Source organism: Hylobates moloch, unplaced genomic scaffold (assembly GCF_009828535.3).
Source record: "Hylobates moloch isolate HMO894 unplaced genomic scaffold, HMol_V3 SCAFFOLD_8, whole genome shotgun sequence".
Classification (NCBI taxonomy): Eukaryota; Metazoa; Chordata; class Mammalia; order Primates; family Hylobatidae; genus Hylobates; species Hylobates moloch.
This window is the reverse complement of record NW_026652283.1, coordinates 25,776,111-25,798,453: the sequence shown is the minus strand read 5'-3', so window position 1 is coordinate 25,798,453 and position 22,343 is coordinate 25,776,111. Positions and strand designations below refer to the sequence as shown.

Below are 22,343 nucleotides of genomic sequence, written 5' to 3'. Positions count from 1 at the left end.
ACTGGTTATAAAGTAAGGGGATTCCTACAACCCTCTCCTCAGGTTCCTAGACCTCAAGACAGTGCTTTACTTACTATTCCCAGTTTCTTACAAAGGATACAATTCAGGAACAGCCAAATGGAAGAGATGCATAGGGCAATGTATGGTGGGGTGGGTGGGGATGGGGGAGGAGTTTCTAAGCCCTCTTTGGGTCTCCACCCTCCTCCCAGCAACTTGGATGTGTTCACCAACCCAGAAGCTCTCCAAACCCCATTGTTTAGGGATTTTTTGTTTTGTTTTTGTTTTGAGATGGAGTCTTGCTCTGTTGCCCAGGCTGGAGTGCAGTGGCTCACTGTTGGCTCACTGCAACCTCCACCTCCCAGGTTCAAGCGATTCTCCTGCCTCAACCTTCCGAGTAGCTGGGGCTACAGGCGTGTGCCACTATGCCCAGCTAATTTTTGTATTTTTAGTAGAGACGGGATTTCACCATGTTCGTTGGCCAGAATAGTCTTGATCTCTTGATCTCTTGATCCGCCTGCCTCGGCCTCTCAAAGTGCTGGGATTACAGGTGTGAGCCACTGTGCCCGGCCTGTTTAGGTTTTTTTATGGAGACTTCATTACATAGGCACCATTGATTAAATCATTGGTGATTAGTGAATGAACTCAAACTGCAGCCCCTTTCCCCTCACTGGAGGTTGAGGGGAGTGGGAAGGCTGAAAACTCCAGCCCTCTTATCACATGATTGGCTCCTCTGGCAACCAGCCCCTATCTTGAAGCTATCTAGGGGCCCACCAGGAACCACCTTATTAGCATAAATTTAGGTATGATTGAAAGGAACTTGTAATGAGTAACGAAAGATGCTTTTATCACCCCTATTGCTCAGGAAATTCCGGGAATTTTGGAAGCTATGTCAAGAACTGGGAACTGGTGGGGCATGGTGGCTCATGCCTGTAATCCTAGCACTTTGGGAGGCCAAGGTGGGTGGACCAGAATTTCAAGACTGGCCTGGGCAACATGGCAAAACCCATCTCTATAAAAAAATGTAAAAATTAGCCAGACATGGTGGTCCATGCCTGTTACTCAGCAGGCTGAGTTAGGAGGATCACCTGAGCCTGGGGAAGTTTAAGCTGCAGTGAGCTGTAATGGCACCACTGCATTCCAGCCTGGAAGGCACCTGTCTCCAAACAAAAAATAAACAAACAAAAAAAGAACTGGAACAAAGACCAAATACATATTTCTTTTTACCACACCATCTTTCTGAGTTTTCCTTTAATAGCCCATGAACATAAACACACTCCCCACCCTCATAACTGTTTCTTTCTTCAGGGAGAGATACAAAACTTATTTCTTGGGTGAAGACCTCCATTTTAAGCTGGGGATTCACATTACTGTGCCCTTGGCAATATTAACTCATTCATTCATTCATTCATTCATTCAGTCAGCAAATTTTTTCTGAGGCATTGTTTTAGGTACCATTCTGAGTGCTTCAGGTTTAGCCATGAATCAAAAAGATAAAATCTGTTCTCATGGAGAGTAAATTTAGTGGGGGTAATCCAGTCAGTGAAAAAATGAGTAAACAAAATAATTTCAGTACTGCTATGAAGAAAATATAACTCAGTGATGTGCTAGAGATTGTCTGGGAGACTACTTTAGATTCCGTGCCAAGGGAAGGCTCTCTGGCAGGGGTTTTACAAAGGTAAGCCACCCTTCCCATCCCATCCTGGTCTGACAAGGAGGGGTTGAGAAAAACAAGCAGAACTTCTCTGTGTAATATGCAAAAAGCATTTTTCAATGCTTGTGGGGATGGGAAATAACCTTAGGGAGATTCTTTTGCTGTGAACTGATTTCTTTTTCTTAGAATGAATCACTACAGTTCAAAATTCCAGAAAAATTATGATCTTATGAGATCTTATAAGCACCCATCTCCAGCTCTTCTTAAATTTTGAATTTTCCTTCAGACATTGTTTCTGTTGTGTAATGCGCCTATCTTCTTTCCTTTTTTGCCTTCTCCTCTGATATCCCATTAGAAATACGGAGTCATTTACTATTGAGTCTGGTCAACCACATGCATTTTGAAATATTTACTTCCCAATAAAAGTTAGATGAGTAATTTACATCTAAAAAGAGCTTCTACCACTGAATGTCTCAGTCATCACTTGTAAACATAACTGATATGACTTGGTTCACTTTTTTTATTTTTTTTGAGACAGGGTCTCGCTCTGTCTCTCAGGCTGGAGTGCAGTGGTAAGATCTCAGCTCACTGCAACCTCCGCCTCCCAGGTTCAAGTGATTCTCCTGCCTCAGCCTCCTGAATAGCTGGGATTACAAGCATGTGCCACCACATCCAGCTAATTTTTTTTTTTTTTGTATTTTTAGTAAAGACAGGGTTTCACCATATTGGCCAGGCTGGCTTCCAACTCCTGATCTCGAGTGCTCTGCCCACGTCGGCCTCCCAAAATGTTGGGTTATGGGTGTGGGCCACCGCACTCAGCCAGTTCACTTTTCTTTTGCATTAATGGGCACTATGGTATTTTGAAGAGGGCACAGAGTGGTGAAAGACCATGGGCTTTGGGGTCAGGTCTAGCTTTGAGTCCCTACTCTTCCATTTGCTGACTGAGTGAATGTAATCAAGTTACTTAATCTTTTCTGGATGGAAATCATATCTACATTTTAGGGCTATAGAATCAAAGATACTCAATGAAAATTGTCTGGCAAACACTAGGCACTTAATTCACAGAAGTTATTACTATTATTCTAGTCATGTTCAGTAATCGATATAAGCTCTTGGATTCTATATATGGTTTTTCTGACATTTCTACTTTTGCCTTTTAAAATCTGCTATGAATGTACTTGTAAATATAAACCTTGTGTCTTCCAAATGCAAAGGGAAAAAAAACAATTAAGATTACACTGAATAGAAGTAAGTGTGCTGGAATTAGAGCTATGTGATATTAAACAGATTAATTTCCATGGGCTGTTGATGCAGTCATAAGCCTAAAATAATTTGGCAGAGCTAAACCAGACTAGCAAAAACAGACTTCTGAACTGGCACATAGCACAAAAGGTAGTTCTCCTTATGCCCAAATATAGATATTGACTCATGCAGGCTGGGTTAAACATCTGAGGAACAAAGTGATATCACCCAAGGAGGCAGGATGACATCATTCTGCAAATGTTTCTCGTCTGTCTGGTTTGGGGGATTAGACCTTTTTAGCTTCTATTTCTCATAATTTCCATTGGTTGCTCTTAAATACTACCCTCCTTGAGAGATGCAACATCAGCTCCTGCCTATCGTTAAATTTCCTGTGCATTGCAAGTATTATTTCTCCTTGTCTGACATGGTATTTGGTTTCTACCTTACTAATTCTATTGAAAGTGGTCTCAAAGGAGCCACTAAAAATGGTCTAGTTGCTCAACCAAATAGCTTTCTTTTTCGTTTTCCTCTGGATCTGTATATGGTGGTTGACACTGCTGATCGATTCCTTTTCCTTATCACTCTTTTTCTTTGCTTTCTTATGCTTGTCTCAGGATTCCTTTAATTTCAAAAGTCAGTTCTTAGGAGCCTCCTTCATATATTTCTCTTCCACAACCTGCCACAAGATGTTCTCCAGAGTTACAATTCAAGACCTTTTCCTTGTTCACACACTCTCCCTGCCAGCACATCGCCCTGTGTCCCCACTCTTATGCACCTTCCCCCAAACTCAAACTGCCCCAACTAAGAACCTTCAATTTTCTCCATTATTTTCACAATAAAGCCCAGGCAATCTTAGAAGACAGCTAAATGCTTTATAACTGGGTCTTAGCAAATCTTTTGAGCTTCATCCTGACCACTGATGTTCTCTGCTCCTGCTCATGCTGTTTATTTATCTCTCTCCTTTCTGCTTTCCACAAAAATCTTGGAAATCCTCCAAGATCCAATTCAAATGTCACTTCTGCAAAATTTCCCTTAGCACCTTCCTCCCTGCTCCCCTGATGGAATTAGTGCCTTCGTCACAGTTCCTATATGATTTTTTTTTTTTTTACTAGTGTAGCATTTCCCACATTTTATTACTGTCTGGTCCGGACTTATTTGTTTGTTCCCTTAAATGGTGATTTCTTGAGAGAAGTGACATTACCTTCTTTGTCTTATTATTATTCATACTACTCATCACAGTACCTTGTAGATAACTGTGTCCTCGAGAAACGTTTCTTGATTTGAATTGAACTTATTTTTCAAAGATCAGTCTTCTAATCAGGTGCAGTTGCATTGCTACTTGAAGCGAGAGTGAGAGAGAGAGAGAGAGAATCTTTGTCATCAGCTCATTGTATTTTAGCTGTATTTAGGCTTTCATACCAAAGCTCTTTTCTACTATCTATACATAATTAAACTGTGGGCAAAAGAAAGATGTTCCATGCTATGTATAACCAACTCCCTGGTCAGCTAAATTCCAATGCAGAATCATCAGAAAGAATCAGAATGTCTAACCTACTATACGGGAATAAAAGGTCTACTTAATTAAGTTGCATAAGCTCTTCCATGACACCAGTGTATCATTTAGTACATTTCTTCTCCTAGGAGATTAAATAGGACCTGGATATATGTTATAATAAATGCACACAAGCTCTAATTTTGTTCAGCAAAATAAATGGTTACTTAAAACTAAGCCTGGATAGACTCAATTGTATCATGTAACTAAGCCAGACAGAAAAAAAGCCTTATTCTAGTGGTTGTAAAGTGCACTGTTTTTCTACTTTCAGCCACTCTATTTAGCCAAGATCTACTTCACTAATGATCTTTACTTCACCAATGAACAAAAAGAAGGTTGGAGGTTTTATAAAAGAAGAAATGTTACCTATTGGTTTTTCTGTTTGTTTGTTTTCTGAGACAGGGTCTGAGATAGGAATATTTAGTGGGTTTTTTTTAAGACTCAGATCATAAAGGCAACAGAAAAAAAAATCTGCTGTGAATGATGAAATCTCTACTGCTTAATAAGGGTGCATACAATTTATAGTATATATTTCTATTACAATAATTGATAGCATACATTGAGCAACAGCATGTATATGTTAAGCACTGGCTCAACACCTTATATGGATTATCTCATTTCCCCACAATAATCCCATGAGGTTGGAACTATTATTATCCCCATTCTATAGATGAGGCAACTGAAGGTCAAGTAACTCCCTAGTATCACAGAGCTACTAAGCTGTGAGCTATGAGTCAAAGTCTGACAATCCATAAGCAATGTGGCTAAGGAAATGTGGCCAGGCAGGTCTTACTCTTTGCTTATGCATTTTTTTCCGGCCCAGTTTTAAGATTCTTAAATCCTTAAGGACTGATGCTTTGTCAATTATATCTACAGAAGACTTTTATCTCTTTTTGAAGTGTAAAAAGAAAAGGGAAAGGGAGAAATGCAAAGCAAGTCAAACTATATGAATGCACAGTTTTCTACTCAAGCCTTGGTTGATAGCTACAAGGTTTGTGGATAAGTGGAAGCTGTGCTCAAAGTTCTGTAGGTCTTTCACAGAGGGTCTGGCTGCATCTTAGCAGAAATAAGGCTCCTTTTTCTGGTTCTTCCCTCTGCCTTCCCAGAGGAGCTCTATAACATGGAGCCCAGGGGGCTTGAGTACAGAATTATCAAGCACTGCCATGCAATTATTGTATTTACACAGCCATTTCTTTTGTAAGCTGACATTTCTCCTTCTCTTTTTTCCAGTGTCTACCAGAAAAATTCCTCCATATTGCTTTTGAAGAGAATGAGCCAAAACATTAATGACTTATTAACCTATCCTCTTCTTAGCAGAAGTCTTGAAAACAGTACTGTGCCTTTCTATTTCCAAGATACGCTACTTGCAAATATTTCTTTACAGCTGCCAGTTATTATTATTGTGGCATAATCAGTCTGCTCCTGAGAAAGGTGGCTTCCTACATTGTGTCTCCAAGAATGTTACTAACATTAACAATAATCCATCTGAGGGTGTGGGAAAACAGATCTCATATATTGCTTGTAGGAGTATCAATCAATTGGTAAAACTTTTCATAGACAGCAATTTAGCAATAGCTATTGACATTACAAATGCACATATGATCATACAGATGATTCACAAGTCATTCACTGTAGCATTATTTTGTAACAGGAAAAGATCGCAGTCTAAATATACATTCATAAGGTACCTAAATGCAAACCTAAAAAAGATTGAGAAAGCTCTATGGGTAATACAGAATGATATCTAAACTCTGTGTGGGGGGGTGTGTGTGGGTGGGTGTGTGTGGGTGGATATGTGTGGCTGTTCATATACAGTACTGTGCTGGTAAATATGCAACAACCAGCCCCACAAGTGTAGATTCATAAATGTTGGTAGACAAAAAAGATGAAAATGAAACACATATTTTGGAGCTTCACTGGTACATCAATGACATGCATGATCTCTTTGCTGAATCAGACATTAATTTAAAATACTGGAATGATATCTCCTCAATTTTTTGTTCTATTATTCACAGTGATAAACTTCGAAGTTTAATTTGTGTTATTAACATTTTTATCATCATTTTCTTAAGTCTAGATAATCAACAAAAAATCAATAGATAATCAACAAAACAAAAAATAGATTTTCAACAAAACAAAAAATTAAGTCCTGATTTGTATCATTTGCTGATTTCTGTGGTGGAAATACTCCCAAAATGGCCATTTTCAAGATATCAACATGTCATCATGGAATACAGAGTTGGGGAGAGACACGCATATCTCTATATGCATCATTATATAGTATTTCTACCATATGGATACAGCAGATGCAAATAATCTCAAGAGCACACATAATAGTGAAATGTAGTAAAATGATTTGGAAGTGATTAATTTTTAGTAGTTATTAGCTTTTTATTACTTATTTAACTTATTAAAGTAATAAAGTTAATTTATTTTTAAATAATGGCTGTGTTTAATAACCAGCTCACAAAATTCCTATAAATTAAACAATTGGCTCTCCTGAGTTGGTATGAGCCAGAGCCAGCATACCACTATGTGTATAATTAATTTAAATTCAAATTAACAGATTTAATGCATTTATGTATTCAAGAAACAAATATTCATTTAGCATCTACAATGCAGAATGGTTGCTGCCCTCTTGGAACAAGGTCCCAGCAGAAAACAGAAAGCACTCTGTATGCTTTTTGTTTCCTTAAGAAACAGAAGGAAAATTCAATGAAGGGACTATTTACAAAGGTGTAAACAAGTTTAAGGAAACACAAAGAGATGCTGACACGTCTGTGAATATATGAGAAGATATTCAGATATTAAATTGTATACTTTAAGTGGGTAAGTTGTATGACATATGAATTATATCTCCATCAAGCTGTTTTAATAAGACAGAAAGAGAGGGTGAGTCCCCCAGGACTAACTAGCAATGGCAGGGAGCCATTAACATTCATATGGCTTATGGGGCAAGAAGAGGAACAGTGTTATCAGAGATCTGTGAGAGATGAAGACCCAGAGGAAGGGCTACCCAGCAAGAGCTGTGTTTAAAGAGAGACTCAGTCACTGCCCCAACTGTAGCTCTAAAGCAGAGGGAATTGGAGGGGCAGCCTGAACAGTCTCCTCTCTTGCTCTTCAATCTCCTATTGATGTCTCCCATTGGCCAAACTCAACTATAAGTGAGAGGGCAAGGGAACTTGAGAGATGCATTTATAAATGTCAACTCCCTAGGGCATATAACAGATCCATAAGGGGTGGATAATGGATCTGAGGGCAAACAGAGGAGAGTCACCACATACACACACACACACACACACATACACACACACACACACACACACACACACACACAGAGACAGAGAGAGAGAGAGAGTTTTTGCCAATATAGTATATGTATAGAATATCTCTAGAAGAAACACAAGAAAATTATCAACACTGGTTCGCTTCAGGGAAGGAAGAAGATAGAAGAACATAGGCTTTTCACTGTATAACATTTTGTGACTTTTCAATTTTGAACCATGTGAATATATTACCTATTTCAAAAAATAAATAGCATTTAAATTTAAAAAATGAAAATAAACCAAAATCCAAGTGATTTTGTGGCAGTCATTAAGGCTGTTCACAAATACCCTGATTCTTCTCTCCTGAACACAGAGTAGGATTATAGTTCTCTAACCCTGTTGAAGTTAGGTGTTGGCCAATGTCTTATTTGACTAATGAAATACGAGCAGAACTAATTAACATAGGTCTCATTCAGGTAGAAGCCTTAAAAGCCAGTGCATTTATTGCCATTTTCCCATTTTCCTGCCTCAGGAAGTGTGGAAGCATCTATCTAGATGGAGTTCCTGTTAACCAGGGTCTATGATTTATAAGGAGCACAAACTCACTCTTCTACAACCACTTCACTACAATGAACATGTAGCATGAGTGAGAAATAACCATTGTTGCTTTAAATAATGAGCTTATGGGATTGTTTGTTACTATCGTATACACTAGCCTATCTTCACTGATACAGGATTGAACAGATGACTCCTGACATTATTTCGAAATCCAAAATACAAGGTTTTCAAGAATATTTCTATTTAGCCTCTTGTATTAAAAACAATCCACATATTTCCATCCACAGAAACATTATTGATTGTAATGATGGTACAAATATTAATTTATGAATATTAATACCAAGCCTAAATTTAGCAACTTATATCAGAGCTTCAAAAATACACACCTTTGGCCAGGTGTGGTGGCTCATGCCTGTAATCCCAACACTTTGGGAGGCCGAGGCAGGCAGATCACCTAAGGTCACAAGACCAGCCTGGCCAACATGGTGGAACCCCATCTCTACTAAAAATACAAAAATTAGTCAGGCATGGTGGTGCACACCTGTAATTCTAGCTACTTGGGAGGCTGAGGCAGGAGAATTACTTGAACCTGGGAGGTGGAGGTTGCAGTGAGCCGAGATTCCATCACTGCACTCCAGCCTGGGCAACAGAGCAAGACTCTGTCTCAAAACAAAACAAAAAAATAAAACACACCTTTTGACTAAGCAATTCTACTCCTAAAAATTAATTCTAATGAAATAGACAACAATAATGATGAAATTTTATTGAAAGGTTGTTATACCAAGGTACTGTTCTAAGTGCTTTGTATAAATTAACTTAGAATATTTATAGCAATCTATGATACATAACCTATTATTATTACCTATTTGTATTACACTTTTATACAATAAGACTGAGGCTTAGAGATGTTAAGAAACTTATAAAAATTCTGTAACTATCAGGTAGAGTATTTGGAATTTTCATCTATCAGCTTGACTCCAGAGCCCATGCTTTCAATCACTATGATATAATTTACTGCTACTCCTATATAATTTACTGCTACTCCTTTTTTTTTTTTTTTTTTTTTTTGCGATGGAGTTTTGCCCTTGTTGCCCAGGATGGAGTGCAGTGGCACGATCTTGGCTCACTGCAATCTCTGCCACCTGGGTTCAAGCGATTCTCCTGCCTCAGCCTCCGAGTAGCTGAGATTACAGGCGCCTGTCACCATGCCCAGCTAATTTTTGTATTTTTTTTTTTTTGAGACAGAGTCTCGCCGTGTCACCCAGGCTGGAGTGCAGTGGCGCAATCTCGGCTCACTGCAAGCTCCGCCTCCTGGGTTCATGCCATTCTCCTGCCTCAGCCTCTCCGAGTAGCTGGGACTGCAGGCGCCCGCCACTACGCCCAGCTAATTTTTTTTGTATTTTTAGTAGAGACGGTGTTTAACCATCTTGACCAGGCTGGTTTGAACTCCTGACCTTGTGATCCACCAGCCTCGGCCTCCCAAAGTGCTGGGATTACAGCAGTGAGCCACTGCGCCTGGCCTACTGCTACTTCTTAAATAGATGTATGTTAATCATAGCATTGCTTTAGAATAACAAAAGAGGGAAATAACTTTAATGTCTAAGTGTGAGAGAGAGTGGTTGAATCAATTGTGGTAGCACTATGTGATAGAATACTACACATGCACAGTCATTTAGAGGGACTTGCATGACCGAGATTGCCCACTCACTGGCAGAGTGAGACTCTGTCTCAAAAAAAAAAAAAAAATATTGTGTTGGCAAAGATGTGGAGAAAAGGGCACCTTTGTACACTGTTGGTGTGATTGTAAATTAATACAGCCATTCTGGAAAACAAGATGGAGGTTCCTTGAAAACTGAAAACCATATGATCCAGCAATCCCCCGTCTAGGTCTGTATTCAAAGGAACTGAAATCAGTATGTGGAAAAGATGTCCACACTTCCATGTTCATTGAAGTGTCGAAATCAAATAAAATATAGAGATAAACTGCTAATTCAAAACATTTTCTTTGGGAAGCAAGAATTGTAGTTCAGGACATACACATAGACTGGTTGATCTTCCCTGAGTATGCCTGAAGAACAAAAAGAAGGTTGCAGGTTTTATAAAAGAAGAAATGTTACTTTTTGTTTTTCTGTTTATTTTCTGAGACACGGTCTGACTCTGTCACCCAGGCTGGAGTGCAGTGGTGTCATCACAGCTCACTGCAGCCTTGACCTCCCTAGGCTCAGGTGCTCTTCCCATTACAGCTTCCCAAGTAGCTGGGATTACAGGTGCATGCCACCACACCTGGCTAATTTTCATATTTTTTTGTAGAGATGGGGTTTTGCCATGTTGCCCAGGCTGGTCTCCAATTCCTGAGCTCAAGTGATCCACCAGCCTTGGCCTCCCAAAGTGCTGGGATTACAGGCTGAACTGCTACACCCAGCCCCTACTTAATTGCGTTAAAAGAACATTAACTGGCACTAGTAAGGTTCTAGGGAGCTGGTGAGCTCTGACTGGTGAGTGAAAGTGGTGGGTAAAACTAATCTTAGAGTTGCAGCAGGTTGAGTAGCCATTAGGTAAAACTGGTTTCAGGTTACAGCAGGCAGTTTCAGCAGCCAGGTTTGCAGAGAATTACATTCTTGGAGCAATGTTATGTGCCCTGAGTACCTTGACTCTGTTTTAGTTGGGTATGACAAGGGTGACCTATTAAATAGTTTGCATAATCAACTTTCACAGCAACATTATTAACAATAGCCAAAGTGGAGGTGGCTGGCAAGATGGCCAAATAGGAGCTGCTCTGGTCTGCAGCTCCCAGCAAGATCAATGCAGAAGGCAGGTGATTTCTGCATTTCCAACTGAGGTACCCAGCTCATTTCATTGGGACTGGTTAGACAGTGGGTGCAGCCCATGGAGGGTGAGCCAAAGCAGGGTGGGGCATCGCCTCACCTGGGAAGCATAAGTGGTCAAGGAGCTCCCTCCCCTAGCCAAGGGAAGCCTTGAGGAACTGTGCCGTGAGGAATGGTGCATTCTGACTCAGATACTATGCTTTTCACACGGTCTTTGCAACCAGTGGACGAGGAGATTCCCACAGGTGCCTACACCACAAGGGCCCTGGATTTCAAGCACAAAACTGGGTGGCTATTTGAGCAGACACCAAGCTATCTGCAGGAATTTTTTTTTCCATACCCCGGGGATGCCTGGAACGCCAGTGAGATAGAACCATTCACCACTCTGGAAAGGGGGCTGAAGCCAGGGAGCCAAGTGGTCTAGCTCAGTGGATTGCATCCCCACAGAGCCCAGCAAGCTAAGATACACTGGCTTGAAATTCTTGCTGCCAGCATAGCAGCCTGAAGTCGACCTGGGATGCTTGAGCTTGCTGGGTGGAGGGGCATCCACCATTACTGAGGCATGAGCAGGCAGTTTTCCCCTCACAGTGTAAATAAAGCCACTGGGAAGTTCGAACTGGGTGTAGCATACCACAGCTCAGCAAAGCCACTGTAGCCAGACTGCCTCTCTAGATTCCTCCTCTCTGGGCAGGACATCTCTGAAAGAAAGGCAGCAGCCCTAGTCAGGGGCTTATAGATAAAACTCCTATCTCCCTGGGACAGAGCACCTAGCGAAAGGGGCCGCTATGGCCACAGCTTCAGCAGACTTAAGCATTCCTGCCTGCTGGCTCTGAAGAGAGCAGCAGATCTCCCAGCACAGCACTCAAGCTCTACTAAGGGACAGACTGCCTCCTCAGGTGGGTCCCTGACCCTGTGCCTCCTGACTGGGAGACACCTCCCAGCAGGGGTTGACAGATACCTCATATAGGAGAGCTCTAGCTGGCATCTGGCAGGTCCCCCTCTGGGAGAAAGCTTCCAGAGGAAGGAACAAGCAGCAATCTTTGCTGTTCCGCAGACTCTGCTGGTGATACACAGGCAAACATGGTCTGGAGTGGACCTCCAACAAACTCTAGCAGACTTGCAGCAGAGGAGCCTGACTGTTAGAAGGAAAATTAACAAACAGAAAGGAATAGCATCAACATCAACAAAAAAGATGTCCACATAAAAACCCCATCCAAAGATTACCAACATCAAAGACCAAAGGTAGATAAATCCATGAAGATGAGGAAAAGACAGCACAAAAATGCTGAAAATTCCAAAAGCCACAAGGCCTCTTCTCCTCCAAAGGATCACAACACCTCACCAGCAAGGGAACAAAGCTGGATGGAGAATGAGTTTGACAAATTGACAGAAGTAGGCTTCAGAAGGTGGGTAATAACAAACTCCTCCAAGCTAATGGAGCATGTTCTAACCCAATGCAAGGAAGTTAAGAACCTTGTAAAAAGGTTAGCGGAATTGCTAACTAGAATAACCAGTTTAGAGAAGAACATAAATCACCTGATGGAGCTGAAAAACACAGCACGAGAACTTTGTGAAGCACACACAAGTATCGATAGCCGAATCAATCAAGCAGAAGAAAGGATATCAGAGATTAAAGATCAACTCAATGAAATAAAGTGTGAAGACAAGATTAGAGAAAAAAGAATCCAAAGGAATGAATAAAGTCTTCAAAAATATGGGGCTATGTGAAAAGACCAAACCTACGTTTGACTGGTGTACCTGAAAGTGACGGGGAGAATGGAACCAAGTTGCAAAACACTCTTCAGGATATTATCCAGGAGAACTTCCCCAACCTAGCAAGGCAGGCCAACATTCATATTCAGGAAATACATAGAACACCACAAAGATACTCCTTGAGAAGAGCAACCGCAAGACAATCGTCAGATTCACCAAGGTTGAAATGAAGGAAAAAATGTTAAGGGCAGCCAGAGAGAAACGTGGGGTTACCCACAGAAAGAAGCCCATCAAACTAATAGCAGATGTCTCTGCAGAAACTCTACAAGCCAGAAGAGAGTGGGAGCTAATATTCAACATTTTTAAAGAAAAGAATTCTTAACCCAGAATTTTATATCCAGCCAAACTAAGCTTTGTAAGCAAAGGAGAAATAAAATCCTTTACAGACAAGCAAATGCTGAGAGATTTTGTCACCACCAGGCCTGTCTTCCAAGAGCTTCTGAAGGAAGCACTAAACAGGGAAAGGAACAACCGGTACCAGCCACTGCAAAAACATGCCAAATTGTAAAGACCATTAAAACTATGAAGAAACTGCATCAACTAACAGGCAAATAACCAGTTAGCATCATAACAACAGGATCAAATTCACACATAATAATATTAAACTTAAATGTAAATGGGCTAAATGCCCCAGTTAAAAAACACAGACTGGCAAATTGGATAAAGAGTCAAGACCTATTGGTGTGCTGTATCCAGGAGACTCATGTCACATGCAAAGACACACATAGGCTCAAAATAAAGGGATGGAGGAAGATTTACCAAGCAAATGGAAAGCAAAACAAACAAACAAACAAAAAAACAACCAGGGGTTGCAATCCTAGTCTCTGATAAAACAGACTTTAAACCAAGAAAGATCAAAAGAGACAAAGAAGGCCATTACATAATGGTAAAGGGATCAACTCAACAAGAAGAGCTAATTGTCCTAAATGCACCCAATACAGGAGCACCCAGATTCATAAATCAAGTTCTTAGAGACCTACAAAGAGACTTAGACTCCCACACAATAATAGTGGGAGACTTTAACACCCCACTGTCAATACTAGACAGATCAATGAGACAGAAAATTAACAAGGATATCCATGACTTGAACTCAGTTCTGGACCAAGCGGATCTAATAGACATCTACAGAACTCTCCACCCAAATCAACAGAATATACATTCTTCTTAGCACTGCATCACACTTATTCTAAAATTGACCACATAATTGGAAGTAAAACACTCCTCAGCAAATGCAAAAGAATGGAAATCATTAACAGTGCAATCAAATTAGAACTCAGGATTAAGAAACTCCCTCAAAACTGCACAATTACATGGAAACTGAACAACCTGCTCCTGAATGACTACTAGGTAAATAACAAAATTAAGACAAAAATAAATAAGTTCTTTGAAACCAATGAGAACAAGGACACAATGTACCAGAATCTCTGTGACACAGCTACAGCAGTACTTAGAAGGAAATTTACAGCACTAAATGCCCACAGGAGAAAGCAGGAAAGATCTAAAATCAACACCCTAACATCACAATTAAAAGAACTAGAGAAGCAAGAGCAAACAAATTCAAAAGCTAGCAGAAGACAAGAAATAACTAAGATCAGAGCCGACCTGAAGGAGACAGAGACACGAAAAACCCTTCAAAAAAATCAATGAATCCAGAAGCTGCTTTTTTGAAAAGATTAACAAAAAATAGACTGCTAGTCAGACTAATAAAGAAGAAAAGAGAGAAGAATCAAACAGACACAATAAAAAATATAAAGGGTATATCACCACTGATCCCAAAGAAATACAAACTACCATCAGAGAATACTATAAACACCTCTATGAAAATAAACCAGAAAATCTAGAAGAAATGGATACATTCCTGGACACTTACACCATCCCAAGACTAAACCAGGAATAATTTGAATCCCTGAATAGACCAACAAGTTCTGAAATTTAGGCAGTAACTAATAGCCTACCAACCAAAAAAAGCCCAGGACCACACAGATTCACAGCCGAATTCTACCAGAGGTACAGAGAAGAGATGGTACCATTCCTTCTGAAACTATTCCAAACAACAGAAAAAGAGGGAATCCTCCCTAACTCATTTTATGAGGCCAGCATCATACTGATTCCAAAACCTGGCAGAGACACAACAAAAAAAGAAAATTTCAGGCCAATATCCCTGATGAACATCAATGCAAAAGTCCTCAATAAAATACTGGCAAACCGAATCCAGCAGCACATCAAAAAGCTTATCCACCACGATCAAGTCAGCTTCATCCCTGGGATGCAAGGCTAGTTTAACATATGCATATTGATAAATGCATCCATCACACAAACAGAACCAATGAGAAAAACCACGATTATCTTAACAGATGCAGAAAAGGCCTTCGATAAAATTCAACACCGCTTCATGCTAAAAATACTGAATAAACTAGGTATTGATGGAACATATCTCAAAATAATAAGAGCTATTTAGGACAAACCCACAGCCAATATCATACTGAATGGGCAAAAGCTGGAAGCATTCCCTTTGAAAACGGGCACAAGACAAGGATGCCCTCTCACGCCACTCCTACTCAACACAGTGTTGGAAGTTCTGGCCAGGGCAATCAGGCAAGAGAAAGAAATAAAGGGTATTCAAATAGGAAGAGAGGAAGTCAAATTGTCTCTGTTTGCAGATGACATGATTGCATATTTAGAAAACCCCATCGTCTCGGCCCCAAATCTCCTAAAGCTGATAAGCAACTTCAGCAAAGTCTCAGGGTACAAAATAAATGTGCAAAAATCACAAGCATTCCTATACACCAATAATAGACAGACAGCCAAATCATGAGCACACTCCCATTTACAATTGCTACAAAGAGAATTAAATACCTAGGAATACAACTTACAAGGACTGTGAAGGACCTCTTCAAGGAGAACTACGAACCACTGCTCAAGGAAATAAGAGAGGACACAAACAAATGGAAAAACATTCCATGCTCATGGATAGGAATAATCAATATTGTAAAAATGGCCATACTGCCCAAAGTAATTTATAGATTCAGTGCTCTCCCCATCAAACTACCATTGACTTTCTAAACAGAATGAGAAAAAAAGCAATCTTAAATTTCATATGGAATCCAAAAAGAGCCTGTATAGCCAAGATAATCCTAAGTAAAAAGAACAAAGCTGGAGGCATCACACTACCTGACTTCAAACTATACTACAAGGCTACATTAACCAAAACAGCATGGTACTGGTACCAAAACAAATATATAGACCAATGGAACAGAACAGAGGCCTCAGAAATAACACCGCACATCTACAACAATCTGATCTTTGACAAACCTGACAAAAACAAGCAATGGGGAAAGGATTCCCTATTTAATAAACGGCATTGGGAAAACTGGCTAGCCATATGCAGAAAACTGAAAATGGACCCCTTCCTTACAGCTTATACAAAAATTAATTCAAAATGGATTAAAGACTTAAACGTAAGACCTAAAACCATAAAAACCCTAGAAGTTTTATGCCTGAATGGCAATACCATTCAGGACATAGGCATGGGCAAAGACTTTATGACTAAAACACCAAAAGCAATGGCAACAAAAGCCAAAATTGTCAAATGGGATCTAATTAAAATAAAGAGCTTCTGCACAGCAAAATAAACCATCACCAGAGTGTACAGGCAACCTACAGAATGGAAGAAAATTTTTGCAATCTATCCATCTGACAAAGGGCTAATATCCAGACTTTACAAACAACTTGAACAAATTTACAAGAAAAAAAAAACAAACTATTCCATCAAAAAGTAGGTGAAGGATATGAACAGATACTTTTCAAAAGAAGACATTTATGCGGCCAACAAACATATGAAACAAAGCTCATCATCACTGGTCATTAGAGAAATGCAAATCAAAACCACAATGAGATACCATCTTACACCAGTTAGAATGGCAATCATTAAAAAGTCAGGAAACAACAGATGCTGGAGAGGATGTGAAGAAATAGGAACACTTTTACACTTTTGCTGGGAGTGTAAATTAGTTCAACCATTGTGGAAGACAGTGTGGCAATTCCTCAAGGATCTAGAATCAGGAATACCATTTGACCCAGCAATACCACTACTGGGTATATACCTAAAGGATTAGAAATCATTCTACTATAGAGACACATGCACACGTATGTTTATTGCAGCACTATTCACAATAGCAAAGACTTGGAACCAACCCAAATGCCCATCAATGATAGACTGGATAGATAAAATATGGCACTTATATACCATGGAATACTATGCAGCCATAAAAAAGGATGAGTTCATGTCCTTTGCGGGGACATGGGTGAAGCTGGAAACCATCATTCTCAGCAAACTAACACAGGAACAGAAAACTAAACACCACATGTTCTCACTCATAAGTGGGTATTGAACGATAAGAACACATGGACACAGGGAGGGGAACATCACACACTGGGGCCTGTCAGGAGGTGGGGGACTAGGGGAGGAGTAGCATTAGGAGAAATACCTAATGTAGATGACAGGTTGATGGGTGCAGCAAACCACCATGGCACATGTATACCTATGTAACAAACCTACACGTTCCGCACATGTATCCCAGAAATTAACATACAATAAAAACCAAAACCAAACAAACAAAAAATAGCCACAATATGGAAACATCCAGAGTATCCATCAACAGATGAGTGAGTTTTAAAATGTGGTATATATACACAATAGAATACTATTCATCCTAAAAAAAAAAAATAGGAAATTCTGTCATTTGTAACAATATGGATGAACTAGAGGACATTATGCTAAGTGAAATAATCCAGGCACAGAAAGACAAATACCATATGATCTCATCTATTTGTGAAGTCTAAAAAAAATCAAACTCATAGAAGTAGAGGGTAAGGCCAAGTGCGGTGACTCACGCCCGTAATCCCAGCACTTTGGGAGGCTGAGGCAGGCAGATCACTTGAGGCTGGGAGTTCAAGGCCAGCCTCACCAACATGGTGAAACCCTGTCTCTACTAAAAATACAAAAATTAGCTGGGTGTGGTGTCATACACCTGTAATCCCAGGTACTCAGGAGGCTGAGGCACAAGAATTGCTTGAATCCAGGAGACGGAGGTTGCAGTGAGCCGAGATCTCACTAGAGGCCAGTGGGGGTGGAGGTGGTGGGGAAAGGGGAGGGGTTGGTCAAGTGGCACAAAGTTTCAGCTAGGAGTAATAAGTCCTAGTAATCCATTATTGCATAGCCTGGTGACCATAGTTAGTAATACTTTATTATATATTTCAAAACAGCTAAAAAAAAAGAGGATTTTTAATGTTCTCACCATGAACGAAAAATGTTTACAATACATAAAATGTTTACAATACAAAAAATACTTTTTCTTAAAGCAAAAATACTTTACTTACCGTACTTCCCATTATTCAAAAAATAGATGCATAAACAATAGTCTAGAAAGCTATATCTAGATAGTAGGATCTTGCACGATTCTTTCTTTGAAGTACCTACATGTGTTTTCTGATTTGGTGCAACAATATGTATAAATTCTATATATGAAAGTGCCACACCAAGCTCACGGTGTAGATCCTGAAACTAGATCTCACAACAGCTGCTTTATTTGGTAAGTGATCTCAAGGAATAGGAGAGGGGAGGTGGAAGAGTGACACTGGGCTGGAAGGAAAGCCAAATCAAGGATGGGTTATAAAGCTGACCACCACCATGGGAAACTGAGGTGTTCTTTCTAGAAATCCTTGCAAAGAGCCATATAGAATGAACCTCATCATTGTCTGCCTGAGGGAGATAAGATGGAAGGATTCATCCACGGCTTCCCTCCCCACTGGTCAAGGGTGTTCAGTTCCTCCTATTTCAAGGTTTGCACGTTTGAAAGAAGGGCTAAGAAGGCTGCTGCAGGTGTCCCACTGACTACAGCCGAGAAGACTCAGGACAGAAAATAACAGCTTGACAGAGCAGCTGGAGTGAGCTGCTGAAATGTAACTGAAGTGAAAAGGAGGAGGTGAGAGGGTGAGCATACATGCACCTTATATAATATAATGTTGTGTAACATTAGAGATGGAAATATCTAGTTTTTCAAGCTCTGACTTTCTTGTTAATTAGAATGTTATAAGTCCCATGAGTAAGAGCAATTGTAATAGAAAAGGCCAAATGGAAGCCCCTGAAACAGCCAACCCCCCATCCAGCCAAGATAGTAAATAAAAACCATATCACATCTCCAAGGGACATAGAAGAGATTAGAGCCACCCTCAAAGATTTAAAGGATGCAAGGGTAGTTGTTCCCGTTGAGTTACCATTCTGGCATCTATAAAAACCAGATGGTAAATGACTGTGTACTTCTTTAGTTTAACAAAGGAGTAGTCCCAATTGCAGCTACTGCACTGGGTGTGATATCTTTACTAGAGAAGATTAACACAGCCTCTAGTATGTAGTATGCCATCATTGATCTGATGAAAATAGTCTTTTCATACCAATCTAAAAAGAGGATCAGTGCAGTTTGCATTAGAAGGAAATGACAATGGTATAAATTCACAGGATTGCCCCAGGACTATATTAGTTCTTCTCTTATTTTCTGTCACAGGGATCTATACTATCTGGTCATTTCACAAAAATTATATTGGTCTACTATTTTGAGGATACATGATAATGAGCAAGATGTGGCATGTACTGTAGATGCCTTAATAGATATGTATAATCCAGAGGGCACAACATTAACCCTATGAAGATCCAGAGGCCTGCCAGATTAGGACAGGAGATGTACTGATGGCCCCTTCAAAGTAAAAAGTAATTTGCTGCATCTTTCACTGCCTACTTGTAAGAAAGAAGCACCCCACTTGTTAGGCTCCTTTGGTTTTGCTTGCAGAACATTCCACACTGGTGGAATGCAGCTCCTGGCAGGCTACTGGGCCCTTATAGGCTGAGGACCTCACCACGGGACACCAAGTGGCCATGTGGCCAGAACAGCTCATCATAAGCCAGATGATCTCAAAGCCCCAAGTTACAAGGATAGGTGGGCTCAGCCAGAATCTACTGTAAGAGAGAAGCAGTACACTGGAGAATGTGCTTGAGCAGGTGCACAAGGCACAGATGAGCTGCAGGAAAGGTGGCCAGGCTCCCTGAGCCCCCTGCTGTGGCACTGACTGACATCTCTTCCTTGGCTCTCACCCATGACTTCATGGTGGTTTTTCTATGACTAGCTAACAGAGGAGAGGAACTCAAGCTTGACTCACAGACAGGTCAGCTTGGTGAAGTTGGTAGGCGTTGATAATGGACTGATGCCCACAACACTCCCATTCACAAGTGACCTTGAAAGACCATGGTGTGGGCAAAGACAGCAGTGAGGCAAATCCTCTCAATGGAAAAGCCATTTTAAAAAAAATATGAAATTGCCTTTGTATACATTTATGTATTAACATTCTTATGTGTATTACCTCTACTTGCAGATTTATATAGGGCTTACAAATATTTTTATTGAGTATTGTTTAAGTGATCTGGATTTAAATCACACCATCAGTTTAAAAAAAAATAGGCATTTTGATGTTATTATTAACAATGTTGGCTAGGTGTAGTGGCTCACTCCTGTAATCCCAGCACTTTGGGAGGCCGGGAAATTGGGAGGATCTCTTGAGCCCAGGAGTTTGAGACCAGCCCAGGCAACATAGCGAGACCTAGTCTGTACAAAAAAAATTTTTTAATTAGCCAGGTGTGATGGTGCATGCCTGTAGTCCCAGCTACTTGGGAGGCTGAGGTGAGAGGATTGCTTCAGCTAGGGAGGTTAAGGCTGCAGTGAGCCGTGATCACACCACTGCACTCCAGCCTGGGCAACAGTGTGAGACCCTGTCTCAAAAAACAAACAAAAACAATGTCAGTAGGAAAGAACAGAAGGAGAAGACTTCTAAGACCATATGGAAATCATGCATAAGAAATAATAGGCTCTTAGGGAACTCTATTATTATTGCCTCAGCAAAGGGAGATTTGGTAAGCCTTGGCAAAACAACAAGAAGCCAAATTGAAATAGGAGAAAGACAACAGCATTTCAGAAACAAACAAACGCATCTTTGAGTCAAGGCTCTGTTGCTTCCTGAGAGTATGACTTTGGAAAAGTTATTTAACCTCTCTGGACCTCAGGTTCCTCCTTTGTAAAATGAGACTGATGATATCTTAACTAGGTTCTTGACGGGCATGCGAAGTACAGTTGTACAGCCTGTGAACAAAGGAACCTAGTGGAAGAGGTGAGAAGGGACTAGCATCTCACCTGAGCTCAGATCACTGGGCAGCATCTATCTTACAGGAGTTCTGTTTATAGTTTGCACAAGGCCCCTGTAGGTTACCTCAGGCCTAGTTGTTCTAAGGATTTAAGAGACATCACATTTGTAAAGCACTTAGTAAGCAGCAATCAATGGCAGCTGCTATCATATTCTGTCAGTTACTGAAAACCTACACTGCAAACAGAAGTCAGGACCCAGCTCTGTGTGATAGAGACGGCCACAACAGGAAGTGCAGGTCTCTGACAGAGTTGCTTCCCCAGGGACTCTAAAGGACCTAAGGGCAGGGACCTGTCTTACTCACCTCTGATGTTCCGGGCAGTTAGCAGACCATAAATTTTTGTTGAGTGATTGAGTAAATAGAAGGATCCTCTTCCTTTTTGTTTTTGAAAAAGTAACAGTAATAAAAACATCTTTGAAAATATTTGCTTGGATGCGTTCTTGAGCACCTTCTTCTCCTATGTTGGTTTTCAGTTCGCCAGTTCTCAGACTGAGTTTTCTCGTTTTAAGGCCACTTACAGGGTAAATTTAGGTCTGTGTTCAGAGTATGTCATTTCACTGTCTTACATTTAGAAAGAGAATCCTCAAATAACGAAACCAAGCAATAACAACTCCACAGACTCTCCAAGCTTGTTCTTTGTCATGTTTGCCATGTAATCAAACTTTCAGCCCCACAGAAGTGGAACTAAACCACCCATAATGTTACATTGATCAAACTTAAGTCTGATTTCTTTAGAGTCTTTCCGCTGACCCTTGTTGTCTCTTCCTTTCTTTTAGATTACTGAATGAGTCTGGCTCTTTAACTTACGCTTACTGAACTCTATGATTGCTGAGGACAGCAACTAGGACTGGAAGAAATTGTCTGCCGAGATAAGTGGTAGAAAAGCCCTCTCATGGTCCCACCCAGATTCCTTCTTATCTTCCAATGTGCACTGGAGACTCAAACCACACCAAGACCCCGTTAGCAGCATAGGGAGGTTCCAGAATGGTCCTCTTCAGTGATAAAGAGGGAATGCATCTGAGGTATCATGGAAACCGTCTTCCCCTAAACAAAACTTGCAATGGAATCTAGCAAAATAATCTTCTCAGTTTAACAAATTTAATTTTTCTATAGTTGCCTCTGAGTTAGGCAACTAGCTCTAAAATATGATGTGATAAGATAAAATGCAATATGCCTTGCTAATATGGGTCACTTATTCTGTTTGTGTCCCACCCCTGTTCCACTGCTG

General features: G+C 40.4%; 1 protein-coding gene across 1 annotated transcript in view; it reads right to left on the bottom strand.

Annotated features, from left to right (window-relative positions):
- STK38L (serine/threonine kinase 38 like) overlaps positions 1 to 4,225 on the bottom strand; it is a 148,533-nt gene extending 144,308 nt beyond the window's left edge. The window contains exon 1 of the mRNA XM_058443013.1: positions 4,136 to 4,225. The gene's annotated coding sequence lies outside the window, so the exon portion shown is untranslated. The remainder of the gene's footprint in view (positions 1 to 4,135) is intronic.
- Positions 4,226 to 22,343: the final 18,118 nt, after the last annotated feature.